At 46.5% G+C, this 20,600-nt stretch overlaps 2 long non-coding RNA genes across 2 annotated transcripts in view; one reads left to right on the top strand and one right to left on the bottom strand.

Moving 5' to 3' along the window:
* Positions 1-14,590, top strand: part of LOC141108650 (uncharacterized) — a 147,491-nt gene extending 132,901 nt beyond the window's left edge. The window contains exons 3-4 of the long non-coding RNA XR_012236101.1: positions 12,207-12,275; positions 14,323-14,590. This is a non-coding gene — a long non-coding RNA (uncharacterized lncRNA). The remainder of the gene's footprint in view (positions 1-12,206; positions 12,276-14,322) is intronic.
* LOC141108649 (uncharacterized) overlaps positions 1-20,600 on the bottom strand; it is a 109,254-nt gene that overhangs the window by 75,598 nt on the left and 13,056 nt on the right. The window lies entirely within an intron of this gene.

Raw genomic sequence — 20,600 nt, 5'->3', positions numbered from 1 at the left:
GCAAGGGGAGACATGCTTCCCATCAGTGGCAGCTGGTGCTCAAAATTTTTGGGGGGCGCGCAAACTGAAAAACACTGAAACCCCCCCATCAATTGCAGCCTCACTGAGCCCGTCAAATGCAGCCACATGTGCCCACCGACCCCCCCACTTGCGGCTCGCTGCCCTGGCAGCACCCCTAAACCTCACCCCCCAGCCCCCCCTCTCTCTCCGGGCGCGTGTGGCTCTGACAGACCCCCCTGGCACTTACCGCCAGGCAGCAGCTCCTCTCAGTGCAGCGAGTGCACCAGAGCGACGATGGTGACCTCCGCTCCAGCGTGTCTCCTCTGCTGAGTCCACTCCTCTTCCACTCCTCTTCCTAAGTGCCAGGCATCCAATAGGGTGGCCTGGTGCTTTGGCCAATCAGGAAACAGGTCTGATGCCCTGCCTTCTGATTGGCGGGGAGGAAGGTTAGCGTGAAAATAGCAAAAATTATTTCTGCGCCCCGAGCCCACCCTATTTTGAAGCCTATTAGAACCTCTGGCTCTAATCAGGTGCTTCAAAAAGTACCACCCCCTCCTGCCCCCCGCCATAGGAATCCATGCGTCCAGCAAGTGGCCGCCCACAGTACATGGGCCCCCACTGCTTCCCATTGAACACCAATGGCAAGGGGAGACAAGCTTCCCATTCATTACCAATGGCAAGGGGAGACAAGCTTCCCATTTATTACCAATGGCAAGGGGAGACAAGATGATGGCTCATCGGTTGTGAAGGACGTGGCGGCCAGCTTCCCAGCCTGCTCCTCAGCAACCAGCTATATATACACAGTGTTTTTAAAGATTAGAATGTGTACCATAGAAAACCATGTTTCATAGGAACACCAATGGCAAAGGGAGACATGCTTCCCATTCATCAGCAATGACAACTGGACACTAGGAATGAGCCGAACACCCCCCCTCCCCCGGTTCGGTTCGCAGCAGAGCATGCGAACAGGCAATAGATTCGGCAGAACACATGAACACCGTTAAAATCTATGGGATACGAACATGAATAATCAAAAGTGCTAATTTTAAAGGCTTATATGCAAGTTATTGTCATAAAAAGTGTTTGGGGACCCGGGTCCTGTCCCAGGGGACATGTATCAATGCAAACATTTTTTTTAAAAACTGACATTTTTTCAGGAGCAGTGATTTTTTTAATGTTTAAAGTGAAACAATAAATATTCCTTTAAATATCGTGCCTGGGGGGTGTCTATAGTATGCCTGCAAAGTGGCGCATTTTCCCCCATGTTTAGAACAGTAGCACAGCAAAATGACATTTCTAAAGGAAAAATTGTCATTTAAAACTGATCACGGCTTTAATGAATTGTCAGGTCTCGGCAATATGGGTAAAACGCATTGAAAAAAAAAAAAAGAGCATGGGTCCCCCTCCCAGTCCATTACCAGGCCCTTTGGGTCTGGTATGACTATTAAGGGGAACCCCAAACCAAAATAAAAAAAAAAAAAAAAAAAATGCGTGGGGGTCCCTCTAAAATCCATACCAGGCCCTTCAGGTCTGATATGGAAATTAAGGGGAACCCTGTGCCAAATTAAAAAAAAAAAGGGGTAGGGGTCCCCCCAAAATCCATACCAGACCACTCAGGTCTGGTATGGATTTTAAGGGGAACCCTGTGCCAAAATTAAAAAAAAAATGGCATAGGGGTCCCCCCAAAATCCATACCAGACCCTTATGCAAGCACACAACCTGGCAGGCCGCAGGAAAAGAGGGGGATGAGAGAACGCCCTCACTCCTGAACCGTACCAGGCCACATGCCCTCACCATGGGGAGGGTGCTTTGTTGTCTGACCCCAAAGCACCTTGCCCCCATGTTGATGGGGACAAGAGCCTCATCCCCACAACCCTTGCCCGGTGGTTGTGGGGGGTCTGCGGGCGGGGGGGCTTGTCAGAATCTGGAAGCCCCCTTTAACAAGGGGACCCCCAGATCCCGGCCTCCCCCCTGTGTGAATTGGTAATGGGGTACCCCTACCATTTCACAAGAAAAGTGTCAAAAATGGTAAATACAAGAGACAGCTTGGGACAAGTCCTTTATTAAAAAATAAAAATGTCCTCCATGGGAGGCTCCCGCTGACTGACGCATCTTCTCTGTGACAGTTCTTATATCACTGAGGGCGGGTCCACCCGGTGACGTAAATGGGTGATGCCGCCCCCCTCTGATGCCACAGGGAAACCCCCATGGCGTCAGAGGGGGCGGGGTCACCCATTTACATCACCGAGTGGCCCCGCCCTCAGTGATATAAGAACTGTCACAGAGAAGACGCGTCAATCGGTGGGAGCCTCCCATGGAGGACATTTTTATTTTTTTAATAAAGGACTTGTCCCAAGCTGTCTCTTGTCTTTACCATTTTTGACACTTTTTTTGTGAAATGGTAGGGGTACCCCATTACCAATTCACACAGGGGGAGGCCGGGATCTGGGGTCCTCTTGTTAAAGGGAGCTTCCAGATTCCTAGAACCCCCCCGCCCGCAAACCCCCCGAACCACCGGGCAAGGGTTGTGGGTATGAGGCCCTTGTCCCCATCAACATGGGGACAAGGTACTTTGGGGTCAGACCCCAAAGCACCCTCCCCATGTTGCGGGCATGTGGCCTGGTACGGTTCAGGAGGAGGGGTGCTCTCTCCTCCCCCCTGTTTTAATGCAGCCTGCCAGGTTGCGTGCTCGGATATGGGTCTGGTATGGATTTTGGAGGGGACCCCAAGCCATTTTTTTTAAAATCTGGCGTAGGGTTCCCCTTAATTTCCATATTAGACCTGTAGAGCCTGGTATTGATTTTAGGGGGACCCCCATGCAATTTTTTTTTTAATTTTGGTTCGGGGTTCCCCTTAACATTCATACCAGACCCAAAGGGCCTGGTAATGGACTGGGGGGGACTCATGTTCTTTTTTTCAATGAGTTTTATCTATATTGCCAAGACCCGACAATTCATTACAGCCGCTATCAGTTTTAAATGACAATTTTTCCTTTATAAATGTCATTTTGCTATGCTACTGTTCTAAACACGGGAAAATGCGCCACTTTGCAGGCATACTATAGACACCCCACAGGCACAATATTTAAAAGGAATATTTCATTTTTATTGTTTCACTTTAAGCATTAAAAAAAAAAAAAAAATCACTGCTCCCGAAAAAACGTCCGTTTAAAAAAAAAAAAAAATTGCATTGATACATGTCCCCTGGGGCAGGAGCCGGGTCCCCAAACATCTTTTATGACAATAACTTGCATATAAGCCTTTAAAATTAGCACTTTTGATTTTTCATGTTAGTGTCCGATTAACGGTATTCCGGCAGCTTTCGAATTTGCCGCAAACACCGCATATTGTTCACTGTTTGGTGAACAGGGATGAGCCTATTGGGCTCATCCCTACTGGAGACATGCTTCCCCTACATTACCAATGGCAAGGGGAGACATGCTTCCCCTACATTACCAATGGCAAGGGGAGACATGCTTCCCCTACATTACCAATGGCAAGGGGAGACATGCTTCCCCTACATTACCAATGGCAAGGGGAGACATGCTTCCCCTACATTACCAATGGCAAGGGGAGACATGCTTCCCCTACATTACCAATGGCAAGGGGAGACATGCTTCCCCTACATTACCAATGGCAAGGGGAGACATGCTTCAATGGCAAGGGGAGACATGCTTCTCCTACATTACCAATGGCAAGGGGAGACATGCTTCCCCCTACATTACCATTGGCAAGGGGAGACATGCTTCCCCTACATTACCATTGGCAAGGGGAGACATGCTTCTCATACATTACCAATGGCAAGGGGAGACATGCTTCCCCTACATTACCATTGGCAAGGGGAGACACGCTTCCCCTACATTACCATTGGCAAGGGGAGACATGCTTCCCCTACATTACCATTGGCAAGGGGAGACATGCTTCCCCTACATTACCATTGGCAAGGGGAGACATGCTTCCCCTACATTACCATTGGCAAGGGGAGACATGCTTCCCCTACATTACCATTGGCAAGGGGAGACATGCTTCTCCTACATTACCATTGGCAAGGGGAGACACGCTTCCCCTACATTACCATTGGCAAGGGGAGACATGCTTCCCCTACATTACCATTGGCAAGGGGAGACATGCTTCCCCTACATTACCATTGGCAAGGGGAGACATGCTTCCCCTACATTACCATTGGCAAGGGGAGACATGCTTCCCCTACATTACCATTGGCAAGGGGAGACATGCTTCTCCTACATTACCAATGGCAAGGGGAGACATGCTTCCCCTACATTACCAATGGCAAGGGGAGACATGCTTCCCATTCATTACCAATGGCAAGGGGAGACATGCTTCCCCTTCATTACCAATGGCAAGGGGAGACATGCTTCACATTCATCATCAGTGGATTGGATTTAGCAGGGTTCCCCTGGAGTTAAACGGTTGCTCTATGTAGTGTAAGGGCTTGCCTGTTTGAATAAAAAAACAATACATTAGGCCCCAGCATAATATAGTTGATAGTAAACTTTAGGAGAGATTACACATTAAGATAACATGTAAATTTGTCACATTTGAACAAAGTGCAGAAAAAAAAAGTCTAAACTGTAACTTTTAAATGAACATTGCAAACATAATCCAGCAATACTTACCAACCAAACAAAAATGGCGGCAGCAGCAAGCCATGTGCTCCCATCTGTAGGCCAAAAGGGCAAACCTGAGCTCAAGTGGGCGTATTTATATGTAAATCAGCCATTTTTTTCTCTCATAGAACTTTATTTGTGACAGTGCCAAACTGACAAAGCTCACACATGTTCAAAAAGTTTCAAATAACTTTTTTTTTCTTTTGCAATCGGGGGATTGTATGTTTGCTGTTTCTGGACAGATGCAGAGAAAGGGAAATAATATTAAAATAAAAACAAAAAAAAGTTTTAAAATGAATGCTGCATGGGGAACCAGGAAGTTAAAGGTCAGCTGACACTTACAGCCTTATCTCTTTCACTTTAACCCCTTACTGCACAGGTTCAACTTGACAAGGTTTTTTGTTTTAATGGTTTACAGAAGAAAAAAAAAAAAAAAAAAGTCTGTCACTTTTGTCTTGTAAAATTCAGCAACCAAATTAGACAAATAGGTTTATTCAATAATGCAAAGTGCATTGACCCTACTTTCACACCTATGCATTTTTTAGTGCGTTTTGCAGTTTGCAGAAACGCACCACAGTCCATTTAACATGGCTACCTGTGGTACACGTTCACAACTATGTGTTTTGCAGCTGGTGCATTTTTGGAAAGAGTTGGTGGGACTTTTTTCCCACATTTGGCATGTAATAGACTTCAATGGAGTCGCACCAGAAACGCAAGCGATTTTTCCCCCTTTAAAAACACTGCCCTTTAAAAACACTGTATATAGCTGGTTGGAGCAGGCTGGGAAGCCGGCTGCTACGTCTATAACAATTGATGTGTAATAGACTTTAATGGAGTCGCACCAGAAACGCAAGTGTGCCATTTGTAATGCGATTTTTGATGCGATTTGCATTTTTTCCCCCTTTTAAAAACAATGTAAATAGCTGGTTGCTAAGGAGCGGGCTAAGAAGCCTTCATACTTCAATGGAGTCACACCAGAAATGCTGTGGTATTTGTGATGCGATTTGATGTGTTTTGCATTTTTTTTCACTTTAAAAACACTGTATATAGCTGGTTGCTAAAGAGCGGGCTGGGAATCCAGCTGCCACGTCCATAACAACTGATGAGTGTAATAGACTTCAATGGAAATATGGATTTGGGTACTGGACATGGAGGGGACCCCCCACCCCAAAATTGTAAAAAAAAAAATGTATATACAGTATTTTGGGGTCCACCCCCCAAAATCAATACCAGACCCTTATCTGAGCGAGCAGCCCGGCAGGACAGGAAAGGGAGGGGACGAGCGAGCGCCCCCCCTTAAACCACACCAGGCCACATGCCCTCAATGTGGGGGGGTGGTTTGGGGCAGGGGGCCTCTTCCCGACAACCCTTTAAGAAAGGGGCCCGCGTATCCCGCCCCCCATGTGAATGAGTATAGGGAATGTAAAGCACCTGGCACTGTAGGCAAGGGTTTGGTGTGGCTTCAAAAAAATGAGACAACATTGTGGGAGCGTGTGATTAGGAAAGCAACCACCGACACCAAGAGTGATAATTATTTTATTACACTGACATAAATCATGGGGTAGGTTTTATTTCCACTTATACCAACAATGGGGCTCATTTCCTCCCACTGACCAATGATTTGGGACCTACACTATATTGTGAAAAGAACTGGGACACCTGCCTTTAATCACATGAACTTTAATGGCATCCCAGTCTTAGACCGTAGGGTTCAATATTGAGTTGGCCCGCCCTTTGCAGCTATAACAGCTTCAATTCTTCTAGGAAGGTCGTCCACAAGGTTTAGGAGTGTGTCTATGGGAATGTTTGACCATTCTTCCAGAAGCACATTGGTGAGGTCAGGCACTGATGTTGGAGAAGGCCTGGCTCACAGTCTCCACTCGAATTCATCCCAAAGGTGTTCTATCAGGTGGAGGTCAGGACTCTGTGCAAGCCAGTCAAGTTCCACCACCCCAAACTCGCTCATCCATGCCTTTATCCACTTGCCGCCCACCCACCATCAAATGACAGCTGGCCGTGCCTATCTCGTTTAGGGTGGACGCCATATGACGGCTTCCCAGAACGACCACTCTCGCGGTCCGCGCCGTGTTGCTAGGACACGACGCGACCCTGATCTGTGTAAAGAGCCACGACCACAGCACTTTAACCATGCGATCGACTGTGTCTGATAACAGCTGGTCACATGTAAACACAGAGATGCCAGTAATATGCGCGCCTCGCCTCACACTGACAGAGTGTGAGGAGAGGAGAGCTGTTCAGAGGCATATCCTCACAGGGGAAAGCTAGGTATGTAATCAGGGCACTGATCATCAGTGCCCTGATTACAATGAAGTGCCCACCAGTGCCAGCAGCCAGTGCTTCCCATCAATGCCACCCATCAATGCCCATCAGTGCTGCCTATCCATGCCCACCAGTGCCGCCTATCAGTGTCCATAAGTGCGGCATATTCATGCCTCCTCATCAGTGCCACCTAATCAGTGCCCATCAGTGCCACCTCATCAGCAGGGCCATCTTTACCGTGGGGCAAAAGGGGCATCTGCCCAGGGCCCTGTCATTGTTGGGGGCCCTGTGCTGCCCGCCCCTTGAGCCCTGCCCACCGGAGTTTGGGCACCTCTGGTACTGGTCGCATGCTGGCTGCTCACTACTGTCACTTGGAAATACACAAGCATGGCTCGTGTATTTCCAAGTGACAGCGCTCCTCTTCCGGCGGCCATTCTCATCCCTCGGGTACACACATCGATCTATGAGAGCAGAGGAGAAAGGGGGCAGAGACTCTGCACAGGGGAAGCTGCTTCTGGGACTGGCATGCTCCACGGACATCGGAGGACAACATGCTGCGAGTAGCATTTGGGACAGAGTTTTCCTCTGTACTGGAATGGGGGGGATGGGGGGCTTTGTGGGAGGACAGCCTTGTATTTAGGGGGAGTGGAGCTCTGTACTGGAATCTGGGTGGGAGGAGAGCCATGCACCTCTGCACTCACCTCACCCCTGCACTCTGCATCCACCTCACCCCTGCACTCTGCACATAGTGCACCCCCAACCCTGCACTCTGTACATAGTGCACCCCTCAATGCTAGTGCATTTTGGCCACACCCACAATTTGCACTGAGAGGTTATTATGTGTAGTAACCTCTAGCAACTAATCAGTGAGCAATGATGATTTTCAGTAACATCTAGAATCCAATTAGTCAGCAGTAATGAAGTTCTGTAACCTCTAGCAACTAATCTGTGAGCTGTAATGATGTGTTGTACTCTCTGGCAGCCAATCACAATCTTTGCCTGATCTGCTGCAGTAAACTCATTTTGAGTCTAGCTGGGGGGCCCCAATAAATCTCCAATCGATATTAAAGACGGCCCTGCTCATCAGTGCCCATAAGTGCCGCCTCAACATTTTTGGTCTATTTTTTTCCAAAAAAAAACCCAGGAGTGATTAAATACCACCAAAAGAAAGTTCTATTTGTGTGAAGAAAATGATAACAATTTCACATGGTTACAGTGTAGCATGACCGCACAATTGTCATTCAAAGTGTGACAGCGCTGAAAGATGAAAAATGGCCTGGGCAGAAAAGGGGGTGTAAGTGCGGGTATTGAGGTGGTTAAGCACCTTGTTTTGGGCACTGGTCCAAATCATTTGGTGGAGGGGGGATTATGGTGTGGGGTTGTTTTTCAGGGGTTGGGCTTGGCCCCTTAGTTCCAGTGAAGGGAACTCTTAAGGTGTCAGCAAACCAAGACATTTTGGACAATTTCATGCTCCCAACTTTGTGAGAACAGTTTGGGGTTGGCCCCTTCCTGTTCCAACATGACTATATACTGTATATATGGCGGCAAATCGGCTCTACGCAGGATCATGTACCTGTATGCACCATCAGCAACCCACTCCCACTGTGATTGGACACAGAGGGAGGCAATCAGCGGGTCCAGCAGATGCAATGTCCGCCGGGACCCGCCGACCGTTCCCTAGAGAGACAGAACGGTGGTCTGCCTATGTAATCAAGGGGAGATAGTGATCCTGTGTTTCTGCTAAGCAGGAACATGGATCTCTGCCTTCCCACAGTACAAGCCCCTCCCCCACACAGTTAGTAAGCACTCCCTAGGACACATTTAACCCACTGATCGCCCCTGATGTTAACCCCTTCCCAGCCAGTGTCATTAGTACAGTGACCTTGCATATTTTTTAGTACTGATCACTATTGACCACTTCAGCCCCGGAAGGTTCACTTTCGCTTGCTTTTGGTGGTATTTGATCACCTCTGCGGTTTTTATTTTTTGCGCTATAAACAAAAAAAGACCGACAATTTTGAAAAAAAAAAACAAAAAAAAAAAACACAATATTTTTTACTTTCTGCTATAAAACATATCCAAAAAAAAAAAAAAATGTAAGAAATCTAATTTCTTCATCAGTTTAGGCCAATATGTATTCTGCTACATATTTTTGGTAAAATCCCAATAAGCGTATATTGATTGGTTTGTGCAAAAGTTATAGTGTCTACAAACTATGGGATATTTTTATGGAATTTTTAAGGATTTTTTTTTTTTTTTTACTAGTATTGGCGGCGATCTGTGATTTTTAGCGGGACTGCACCATTGCAGCAGACAGATCGGACACTTTTGACACTGTTTGGAGACCAGTGACACCAATCCAGTGATCAGTGCTAAAAATATGCACTGTCACTGTACTAATGACAGTGGAAGGAAAGGGGTTAACATCAGGGGTGATCAAAGGGTTAAATGTGTTCCCTAGGGGGTGCTTTCTGTGTGTGTGGGGGGGAATGCTGTGACTGGGGAAAGAAAGAGATCCGTGTTTCTACTTAGCAGAAACACAAGATCTCTATCTTTCCCTCACAGAATGTCGATCTGCCTTGCTTACATATGCAGACCACCGTTCTGCCTTTCCTTTGAACAATCGGCGGGTCCCGGCAGACATCATGTTCCGTCGGACCCTCTGATTGGCTCCTACTGTGTCCCATCACAGCGGGAGCGAGTCGCCGGCGGCGCGCGCGCCCCCAAACTTTGTACACGAGATCACGTACAGGTGCGTGATTTCGCACAGCTGGGCCACCCTGCCGCAGTATATATGTGTGGGGCAATCCGGATGTGGTTAATATCACTGGTCCCCAAAAAAAAGTGTCAAAAGTGTCCAATTTATTCGCCACTTTTAACCAAAAATATGTAGCAGAATACATAGCAGAAAGTAAGAAATGTTTTTTTTTGTTCAAAATAGTCTTTTTTGTTTATAGCGCAAAAAAAGGAAAAAAATAAATAAACCGCAGAGGTGATCAAATACCACCAAAAGAAAGCTTTATTTGTGGGGGGGCGGGGAGAAAAGGGACATAAATTGTATGTGGGTACAACGTCGCTCTTACTGTACGCAAATTTGCGTTCGTGGCTTAATGGGGTTACTGTTATTTTTTAGAGCAGGTGGTTGGCTTTTTAGTGATAACAACCGATGCAGCTAAAAGCCGCTCGAGGGGGGACGTCCCCCCACTTCCCACCGCTCTTCCCGTCCCACAGGTAGACCCGAGCCACCAGCCGCCACTTCCGCCTCCTAGGCCGAGACCTGAACAAAGCCGGATTCAGCTTTGATTGGGTTTCCGATGCAAAATCCCAACGGCGCCAATTTAAAAAAAAATAACAGTATTCAGAATCGCAGATTTTGGTGATCTGAATACTTATAAGTGTAAAGTAGGGATCGGGGGTCTCCATAAAGAGTACCCGTAACATGCCTATTACTGGGGACAATGTAAAAAAAGAAATAAAATAAATACTGTAAACCGTAAGTCACGCCCGCAAAATGTAAACGTTGTTCAAATCACACGTGAGGTATCGCCGCGATCGTCAGAGTAAGAGCAATAATTCTAGCCCAGATCTCCTCTGTAACTCTAACCTGTAACCATTACATTATTTTTAATGCGTCGCCTATCTAGATTTTTTTTAGGTACATAGTTTGTCGCCATTCCAGAGTGTGCGCAATTTCAAAGCATGACATGTTAGGTATCCATTTACTCAGCGTAACATCATCTTTCACATTATACAAAAAAAAAATTGGGCTAACTTTATGGTTTAGTTTTTTTTTTTTAAATTAAAGTGTCTTTTTTCCCCAAAAAATGCATTTGAAAGAGAGCTGCGCAAATGCCGTGTGACATAAAATATTGCAACGATAGCCATTTTATTCTCTAGGGTCCCTGCTAAAAAAAATATATCAATGTTTGGAGGTTCTACGTAAATTTTCTAGAAAAATTTCAGATTTTAACTTGTAAGCAAATGTCAGAAATAGGCTTAGGCATGAAAGGGTTAAAGTAATGCAGTGTCATATCACAAAAAAATGGCCTGGTCATGAAGGGGGGTAAAAAAAAAAAAATCACACACATTAATGTGTATACATAACACATCCTAATACACAGGGGTCAAGGAGGAATGAAGATAATTTAGTTACACACAGAGTCAGTGGTGTCGGCAGAGGGAGCTGACAGTGGCTGAAGCCCCAAGTGGGACCCCAAAAAGCCCAGGGTCTCGGGTGGGCACTGTTCTATTATTAGTTCCGAGTGTCGCCGCCTGCCGCTGAGCGGGGACCGATCTGATCCCAAGCGCCGCCAAGTGCGGCCGAGTCATATAGCAGATCCCACATTCTGGAGCCTGCAGCGCCTATGATGGATGTCCCACTGGTCCAATGGCGGGATTGCAGGACATGTGACATCCATCATAGGCGCTGCAGGCTCCAGGAGTCGGGAATTACAATGCAGCCGCCGCGCCACATCGATCCCCGATCGGGCGGGCGGCTCTCCTCTTCTCTGGCTGCCTAGCACACCACGGCTGAGCTGCTGCTACAGGACACGTGAAGTCTGTCTCCTAGTCAGGTAAGTCAGTGTGTGCATGTCAGGTATGTCACGTAGGTCAGTGCATGTCAGGTAGATAGGGAGGTCAGTGTGTGTGTAAGGGCGCTGGTAAGCCAGGCAGCAAGTGAGCTTACCCCCCGCCACACAACCATGCCGCCCAGCCAAAAAACCCTACGCCACTACCACCACCGCCCACCACTTGGACTTCGGGCTGAAGCCCCTGGTCTTTTTGCCACCTAGCAACTCCCCTGCACAGTGTTTAGCAAAACTGTCCTCCAAAGTAAATCTACAAGCGGCACCATAGTATTGTACATCAGACTGTAGCAAATGTAGAAGTTTAATCATTAATTTAGGTTGTCATTGATGAGTAATCGGTAGAGGAAAATCAACTGTTTCAGAGCTAGTTATTGAAATCTGAATGGAACTTTATGGCCATAAATTGCAAATGGGTATGTAAAGTGGAGAGGGTGATGTAGGGACAAGGTTGCAAGCAAATGGTTTATATGTGTGGGTTAATCCTACTCTCTAGACCAACTCAACACCACCCCTCCATTATCACAAGCAAAAGGTTTTAACTTTTACTATTTGCTGGAAGGTATAGCTTGATATAATATACAAAGCTTGGTTTGGTTCCATGGGGGTGGCTGGATGGAGGGTAAGCAGACTTTATTGAAGGAGGGAGCCAAAGCACATGGAAATACAGTTTGTGATCCAAGTCTAACATTGTCTTACCTTCTTGATGTCAGGTGGCCATTGTACCTTAGACAAACTGAATGTGAGGATCCACCTTCTCCAACACATCCCTGAACCAGTGAGTGAGTATCTGATTCATTACTGGTGTTGATGTTGCTATGGTTAACCCTATAACCCAGCACAATGTTCTGCCAGATTTGTTTCTAGTCTTATAATATATACGCTATATTGTCAAAAGTATTGGGATGCCTGCCTTTACACGCACATGAACTTTAATGGCATCCCAGTCTTATGCTGGATTCACACCTATGCAGTTTTAGTGCTTTTTGCATTTTGCAGATTTGCACTACAGTCCAGTCCATTTAACATGGTTTCCTATGGAACACGTTCTGTTGTGCAAATCTGCAAAATGCAAAAAGCACTAAAAATGCATAGGTGTGAATCCAGCCTTATGCCGCGTACACACGGTTATACTTTTCGGCTACAAAAGTCCGACAGCCTGTCCGACAGACTTTTGGCGGACTTGCGGTGGACTTTATAACGAACGGACTTAACTACATACGATCACACAAAAGTCAGACGGATTCGTACGTGATGACGTACGACCGGACTAAAATGAGGAAGTTAATAGCCAGTAGCCAATAGCTGCCCTAGCATCGGTTTTTGTCCGTCGGACTAGTATACAGACGAGCGGATTTCTGGGTCCGGCTGAGTTACGACGTAAAGATTTGAAGCATGTTCCAAATCTAAAGTCTGTCAGATTTGCGACTGGAAAAGTCAGCTGAAGGTTCGGTGAAGCCCACACACGATCGGATTGTCCGTCGGACAAGTCCGGTTGAAAAGTCCGACTGTATGTACGCAGCACTAGTCTGTAGGGTTCAATATTGAGTTGGCCCACCCATTGCAACTATAAGGCTGGGTTCCCACTAGTGTGAACTGGATGCGGGTTTCTTCACATCCAATTTGCATGACAGGAGATTGTGTCCAGCTCTCTATGGAGCCGGTTCACATATCTGCGGAGCGGCTTGCACAGGGGCCCTGTGTGTCTTTGGCTCCATTTCAGTGCAGAATTCAGGCAAAAAATTGGCCCTGATTCATCCCTGAAATGGAGAACAGGGACGCACTGGACCTAGAGTTGCTACCTCATCCCTTTAAACCCAAACACATATTAATTACACAGGTTCTGAAACTAATTTAATGCAGATAAGGCACCAAGTGAGTTTAATTACCACCTTAATCAGCCACAGAACCTGTGTAATTCATATGTGTTTGGTTTTAAAGGGATGAGGTGGAAACCCTAACTGGACCCCTGCTGCGAGCCGCATCTGTCTCAGCTGTGAACCAAGCCTTAAGCCTCGTACACACGATCGGATTGTTGGCCAACAAAGCCTCAGACTTTTGTTCGAAGGGCGTGTGCCGTGAACTTGTCTTGCATTCAAACGGTACACAATTGTCGGGCAAAAAACACGAACGTAGTGATGTACTACATGGAATTTCTGCTCTTGAGCGCTACCCTTTGGGCACCTTCTGATAATGTCGTGTTTGGTGAGCATTGATTCCGAGCATGCATGTTTGTACTTTGGACTTTTGTGTGATGGACTTGTGTACAAACGATACGAAAATCTGATCAGATCGTTGTCCGTCAAATTTACTAGCCTGCCATCCAACATTTGTTGGCCGAAAGTTGGACAACAATTTTCTGAAGGAGCGTACTAACGGTCGGATTTTAGGCAAACAGTCTGTCATCACACAATTCCCTGCCGAAAATCTGATCGTGTGTACTAGGTTATGTTCCCACTGATCCTATCCGACTTTGTCCTGTGACTTCATGTCCAACCTCAAGGAATGGGATCCGATGTTGAGATGATTGCGGCTTGTCCTTTGACCAATCAAAACAATTCCTTTTGCTTCTGGTGAAAAAATCCTCATGCTGAATTTCTAAAAAAAAAAATTGTGTGGGGTCCCCCCTTCCAGATCCATACCAGGCCCTTAGAGTCTGGTATGGATCTTGAGGAGGAACCCTACGCAAAAATTGAAAAAAAAAACTAAAACAAAAAACCAGCGTGGGCCCCTCCAAGACTGTACCAGACCAAGAGCTGGCAGACACCGTAGCTGAACTAACAACAGTAGTCAGCTTTGGAGCAGTATCGTTTATTTTATTTTGAGCAGGTTGGTGGCAGCGGTGGCGGAGAAAGAAGAAGAAATCAGTGAAGGGAGAAGACATCAATGGAGGGAGAAGACAGTGGGTGAAGAAGACATCACCAGAGGAAGAAGACACCTTGGAGCTATTACAGGGGACATTCTTCAATGTCAAAGGATTTGTCAAAAACCATCTCTTTGTTTTTTGTAACACTACACTTCTTTTTTTGGGTGAATGGGTGGGGTACAATCCTATACTCATTCACATGGGGGGGGCGGGATCTGGGGGCCCTCTTGTTAAAGGGGGCTTCCAGGTTCCGATACACCCCATGCCTGCAGACCCCCACAACCACCAAGCAGTGCCCCCCTGCCCAGAAGCACCTACCCCCCCAATGTTGAGGGCATGTGACCTGGTATGGCCCTGGGGGTGGGCACTCGCTCGTCCCCCTCCTTTCCTGATCTGCCAGGCTGACGTTTTTTTTGTGGGGTTTTCCCTCAAAATCCACAGACTTTAGGATTCCATTACTGCCACAGGTCGGCACAATCCCCCCAAACCGTCGTAGCTATACGTCGGCTCGCGAGGTTTGAGATAGCAGGCACGCGCAACCACCCGCTGCAGTGCCGGGGTGTCGATGCCTGTGGCCGACGGTCATGATGACCACCAGCCACGAGCAATCGCGAGCACGAAAGGCAGAACAGGGAAGTGTGTGTGTAAAAACACACACACATCCCTGTTCTGTTCTGAGAGGAGTGACAGATCGTGTGTTCCTATTAGCTAGGAACCATGATTCGTCACTTCCTCTAGTCAGTCCCCTCCCCCTACAGTTAGAAACATGTAGCAGGGAACACAGTTAACCCCTTGATCACCCCCTAGTGTTAACCCCTTCCCTGCCAGTGCCATTTTTACAGTAATCAGTGCATTTTTAGAGCACTGATCGCTGTATAAATGCCAATGGTCCCAAAAATGTGTCAAAAGTGTCCGATGTGTCCGCCATAATGTCGCAGTCCTGATAAAAATCGCACATCACCGCCATTACTAGTAAAAAAAATAAATAATAATAATAAAAATGCTATAAATCTATCCCCTATTTTGTAGACACTATAACTTTTGCACACACCAATCAATATACACTTATTTTTTACCAAAAATATGTAGAAGAATACATATCGGCCTAAAAAATTTGCTTTTTGGGTATTTATTATAGCAAAAAGTACAAAATATTGTGTTTTTTTTCAAAATTGTCGCTCTTATTTTTGTTTATAGCGCAAAAAATAAAAACCGCAGAGGCAATCAAATATCACCAAAAGAAAGCTCTATTTGTGGGAAAAAAAGGACGTCAATTTTGTTTGAGTGCAGCGTCGAATGACCGCGCAATTGTTAGTTAAAGCAACGCAGTGCAGAATCGCAAAAAATGGCCCGGTGATTCAGCAGCCAAATCTTCCAGGGCTGAAATGGTTAAAGTTCATGTGTACAGTATGTAAAGGCAGGCATCCCAATACTTTTGACAATATAGTGTATATGTATGCATGTGTATCTCATAGGGCTCATATGTATGGATGTGCAGTTTTACATAGTATCTTACTGCCACAAAACCTTGCTTAAAACCTTGTCCATACACTGCACACACTTGTGCTAATGTTTACATGCATACAGCATATAACACAAATGTACCCTTTTGGTTGCTAGGGTGCTATATGACTTCTGTTTGTTGCTAGGACACGTCCTGTTACCAGGATGCTAGTGGCTCTTGCAGCCTAGTGTCTTTTGTTGCAAGGACACAGGTGGCTACTGCTGCCTAACACCTTTCATTACAAGGACACAGGGGGCTCCTGCAGCCTATTGTCCTTCATTGCCAGATAGCTTGCAGACGGCAGCTCTTTCTGCTTAGTGTCCTTTGCACCAAGGACTCAGGTGGCTCCTGCCACCTAGTGTAGCTCCCTCCTTGTACAGTGTAAGAAAATTTAGTTGGGCTCCTCTGTAGACAGTGGAGCCGGGGTTCATTTGTTTAGAGTTAGCTGGCACCTCCATGTTACTATGTTAGCCATGTTACCTCCCCATGGCTTCTGGAACTGCTGGAGGGTTATAAAATTTAGAGGGCAGAGGAGCAGCGATTAGGCTTGAATATTTAAGGAGTCTCCACCAATCCCTGGGTGGGGATGGCCCCAAAGGTGGAGAGATAGCCCATGAATATTCTGGAGCCCGGCCATGTGGGAAACAGAGTCCAGGATGGCCCCAAAGGTGGAGAGGTAGCCCATGAATATTCTGGAGTGGGAAACCACAGTTTCCAGACTTCCCACAAGTCCAGGGTCCAGTTGCCTACAGGGGACTCCTTTGCTGGGGGGCTCTGCCCCTGGGCAGAAGGTAGGGTTGCCACCTGTCCAGTATTTACCCGGACAGTTCGGGTTTTGGAATCATGTGTCCGGGTTTCAGACTGCGTGAAACCCGGACACATTATTTAGACTGGACTATGGATGCCCACACTCCAATCCCCGGCGCCGTGCCTCAGAAAAGGAAAGTTGGGCCTGGAAATTTGAAGTCCAGCAGCCTCAGATGCATCTGGATGAGAGGTGCTGACTGCCAAGGGGTAAGTGAGCTCACCATCCATCCCTGTCTGTGACTAAAGTCTCCCCCCTTCTCTCTCCTGCCTCTGAGTAAGTACATCAAGGCAAATCAGGGTTCTCAGAGCACCCCTTACATCGGAGTTCCCCTTTACACCAGAGGCCACAGTGTTTCCCCTTACATCAGAGTCCTCTCCATACATCAGAGTCTGCAGAATCCCACCTTACAGTGAAAGGGAACTCCGTGAGTTTGGATGTAAAAGGGGAACTCTGTGGACTCTGATGTAAAGGGGAACTCTTGTTATTAACTTCATATGATTAGAAATGTTATTTAAAAGCAAAATATATGTATAGTTTATACCAGCCTTTCTCAACCTTTTCAGCATAGGTTGGACTTGATGGACTTGTGTCTTTTTTCAACCTCACCTACTATGTAACTATGTAACACAGAGGAACCCTTGAAATAGTTCTCCGGTCTCAGGGAACCCCTGCTAAAAATTAGAAATCTACAACTCATGATACAATAGTGTGATGGTCGGTGGGAAGAATGGTCCTTACACTTGCGGTCATTGGGAAGAATTACCTCCTTACAGATAGCTAAAAAGATCAATGGTGTCGGTGGGAACTTATCCAATGCTGAAGCAACCCCTAACAACCTTTGGAGGAACCCTAGTTGAGAATCACTAGCTTAACACACCCGCTAAAGTGTTCGGGTTTGACTTGAAGGGGAGGGAGGGAGGGAGGGAGAGAGAGGGAGAGAGAGAGAGAGAAAGAGAGAGAGAATCACCTGAAGCCTCACACCCTTTCAGCCTCAGGTAGGCCTAGCTGAAGCCATCCTGGGAGCCATTGGGACCTGTCCAGCAGGAGGCCTGTTTAGCAGTCACATGTGCCACAAGATTCATCTAAGGGACTGAGTAAGTAACTTCAACCAATACACCCCAGAGCCTAGAGGAGAAGCAGCCAGGTGCAGTACCCAGCTTGCTTGCTACTAAGGGACAGCTTGGAGCCTTAAAGCCAATAGAGCTACCCTATGCCTCTTGCTTGGGGAACCTAAGGAGCAGCCAGGTGCATCTGCATCCAGTGTTTGGAATATTTCTGCTATCACTTCAGCTGATCTGTTTATCCCACAGAAGGAACAGCATAGTGACTTTTGGCAGCAAGAAAGTTAGCAAGTCCTCAGTTTGCATTCAAGTTACAGTTCTGGGCAATCCCATACCTTCCCTTCCTTATCCAAGTTCATTCCGTAATAAACTAAAAACAAAACACAACACCCTGGACTGATTCTTGAACCAGTTGAGGGAGTGCTGATAAATTCCTGTTGCCTGGCTGTGTATATGAGGGAGAACACAAAAATCCAGCGACCCTTAAGGGGGTAGCGCTACACTAACATCCTTCATTACTAGAACAATGCCGTACTGATGATAATGCAGAGTTTTTTTACAGCCATGTGCATGTGCCCTACTCTATTTCAAGAGTGATTGTTTAAGACCCCTTTCACACTGGGGCGCTCTGCAAGTGCTACAGCGCTAAAAATAGCGACTGCAAAGCGCCCTGAAAGAGCCGCTCCACACACTCCAGTGTGAAAGCCCGAGGGTTTTCACACTGGAGCGGTGCGCTGGCAGAACAGTAAAAAAAGTCCTGCAAGCCGCATCTTTGGAGCGGTGAAGGAGCGGTGTGTATACCGCTCCTTCACCGCTCCTGCCCATTGAAATGAATGGGGCAGCGTGGCTATACCGCCGGCAAAGCGCCACTGCAGCAGTGCTTTGCGGTGGTTTTAACCCTTACTCAGCCTCTAGCTGGGGGTAAAACCGCCCCGCTAGCGACCAAATACCGCTGCTAAAACGACTGTAAAGCGGCGCTAAAGATGTCACTGTTTTACCGCCGGCGCCCGCACCACCCCAGTGTGAAAGAGCTCTTAGTAATACATGGCATGAATTGCTTTATTGTATTCTGTAGATATTCCAAAATAAATATATACATTTATTGTATATTTTTTTTACAATGCTATTGCTACCTGATAAGTTTGTTGAGTACTTACAGTAGATGGCATTAGGACTAGTGATGGGCTCAGGCATGTTCTGGATTGTAGTCCCAACCCACCTGAGCAATCCCGCCAGGAAGCCATTACTGGATACGGCCAATCAGGAGCAGCCTAGTCAAGGCTGTGGACCAGGAAATGCCTCACTGCCTATGATTGGCGTTGTGCAGTGTCAGCTTCCTAGCAGGATTGCTCAGGTGGGTTGGGACTACGATCCCGAACACATCTGAGCCCATCACTTATTAGAGCCCCTGTGCTTCTGGGCTCCATAGCACCTGCATGGTTTCATGTGATTAGAGATTTGTCCTTGGATATGACTTCCAGGGACATATAGTCCCAGAAAGAAAAGTGGCAGGCTGTACACAGAGCCGTATTACTGTGTTACTCTATTTATTTTTTTGACTATAAGTCATTTAACTGGTTCCCGACCGGCGCACGCTGATGTACGTCGGCAGAATGGCATGGCTGGGCAAATGGACTTACAGGTACGTCCATCTGAATTCCCCGCCGTGCCATTGCGTGTGCGGCGCCGGCGGCGTGCGCACGCGCCGGTGGGAGCTCCGTGAGTCGGGTCGCGGGTCCCGCGGACTCGATCACCGCGGGGATACCCGCAATCGCCTCACAGAGAGGACGAACGGGGAGATGCTGTTGTAAACAGCATCTCCCCGTTCTGCCTAGTGACAAGTGTCACTCGATCTCTGCTCCCTGTCATTGGAGCAGAGATCAGTGACATCACACACACAGCCCATCCCCCTACAGCTAGTAATCACTCCCCTAGGACATACTTAACCCCTCCCCTTGTGGTTAACCCATTCACTGCCAGTGTCATTTACACAGTAATCGGTGCATTTTTAATCGCACTGATCGCTGTATAAATGACAATGGTCCCAAAAATGTGTCAAAAATGTCCGACATGTCTGCCATAACGTCGCAGTCACAATAAAAATCGCTGATCGCCGCCATTACTAGTAAAAAAAAATAATGAATAAAAATGCCATAAAACTATCCCCTATTTAGTAAACGCTATAACATTTGCGCAAACCAATCAATAAACGCTTATCGCGATTTTTTTTTTACCAAAAATATGTAGAAGAATACGATCAGACTAAACTGAGGAAAAAAAATGTTTTTTTATATATTTTTGGGGGATATTTATTATAGCAAAATGTAAAAAATAATGCGTTTTTTTCAAAATTGTTGCTTTTATTTTGCTTATAGCGCAAAAAATAAAAATCGCAGAGGCGATCAAATACCACCAAAAGAAAGCTCTATTTGTGGGAAAAAAAGGACGTCAATTTTGTTTGGGAGCCACGTCGCACGACCGCGCAATTGTCAGTTAAAGCGACGCAGTGCCGAATCGCAAAAAACGCTCTGGTCAGGAAGGGGGTAAAATCTTCCGCAGCCGAAGCAGTTAACCACATCAATACAGGGCACTTTTACACCTTCCTGCCCAGACCAATTTTCATCTTTCAGCGCTCTCACATTTGGAATGACAATTGCCCCGTCATGCGATGCTGTACCCCAAAGTTATTTTTATCATTTTTTTTCCCACAAATGGAGCTAACTTTTGGTGGTATTTGATCACCACTGGGTATTTCTTTTTTTTTGCACTACAAATAAAAATAGACCAAAAATTTTGAAAAAAAAAAAGCTTTCTTAATTTCTGTTACAAAACTTTGTAAAGAAGTAAGTTTCCTCTTTTACTGATGGG

The sequence above is a fragment of the Aquarana catesbeiana genome, linkage group LG09 (genome assembly GCF_042186555.1).
Source record: "Aquarana catesbeiana isolate 2022-GZ linkage group LG09, ASM4218655v1, whole genome shotgun sequence".
In the NCBI taxonomy this organism is placed as follows: Eukaryota; Metazoa; Chordata; class Amphibia; order Anura; family Ranidae; genus Aquarana; species Aquarana catesbeiana.
This window is presented reverse-complemented; position numbering and strand designations above follow the sequence as displayed.